We start from the raw sequence: 1270 nt of genomic DNA, 5'->3' as shown, positions 1-1270 counted from the left end.
TATTTTAGTTAGATTTGCAAGGATTGTGATTCCTCTATTTTATTTGAACTTGCAAGAGTGTGATTCCCTTATTTTTTATTGTGAAAGATATGAGATTCTCTTATTTTATTTTAAATTTGCTAGTTAAATTTGTGACTAAGTTGAATAGTTATTTGCAAGAATAGTTGACTAAGTTGAATAGCTACGGCAAGTGTGGAAAGAGCATTCTCCTCAATGAAGCTCATCAAAAATGATCTACGTAATAGCATTGGTGAAGAATTTTTGAATGGATGTTTAGTTTGTAAGATAGAGCGGAAGATATTTGAAAATGTAAGTAATGATGCTATTATAGATCGTTTTCAAAATATGAAGTGTCATCGAGTACAATTGTAAACTGATGATATTTGTTGTGGTAATGTAATTTTTATGTATTGCTTGCTTAGTTATTGTTATTATAAATTTTTTGATCTTATCTTTAAAGCAATGGTGCACCCGTTTTCTTAAAATCCTGGATTCGCCTCTGCATATCCAATCTATTACTCACACACTTCAAAACTGTTTAAACGCTATTTTGGCTTAAAAACACCTAAAATAAGTCAATCCAAACGGGCACTAAGTCTATGTGCCATATGGGGCTAACCTGCAATAGTAAAAAAAATGCACATGAACATGATACTATGTATTAGTAGTGATGGTAAAAAGAATAACATGTAAAATTTAAAAAGATAGAGAATGCTACAATTGTGTCTGTAACATACCTAGATGTTATGAAAAAGCTTTTTATATGATTTTGTCATAATCTATATTGTATGTATGTAGTATGGTCATCGTCGTCTTGAACAGTAGTTAGTATGCTTAATAGTTTGACGCGGTTAGATTTTTTAGCTCGAGATAAAGCAACATATAATTGACCATGAGAAACTGTAGGTTTTCGTAAATAAATACCAACAAATTCTAATGGCATAATACATAAACATGACCGTTAACTTGGCTTCAGCGAACAACTATGCCCTCCAACTTTGAGTGTGCACACAAGTAGACACTTAGGGTGTGTTTGGTATGAAGGAAAATGTTTTCCTAGAAAATGTTTTCTTGAAAAACAAGTTGATTTTTGACTTATTTTCTCATGTTTGGTTGGTGAGTAGAAAATATTTTCTGAAAAAGATTTTTAGTGTTTGATTTATGAATGAAAAATGTTTTTGAAAGATTTCTTTTATTTTTACTAGAGTAGAAAATAATTGTTGAAATTGAAAATATTTTTTAAAAACAAACTTAATTTTTTTTGGGGGGT

The sequence above is a fragment of the Solanum stenotomum genome, chromosome 3, assembly GCF_019186545.1.
Source record: "Solanum stenotomum isolate F172 chromosome 3, ASM1918654v1, whole genome shotgun sequence".
Taxonomy (NCBI): domain Eukaryota; kingdom Viridiplantae; phylum Streptophyta; class Magnoliopsida; order Solanales; family Solanaceae; genus Solanum; species Solanum stenotomum.
The sequence above is the reverse complement of the archived record's forward strand: the minus strand, read 5'-3'. Positions refer to the sequence as shown.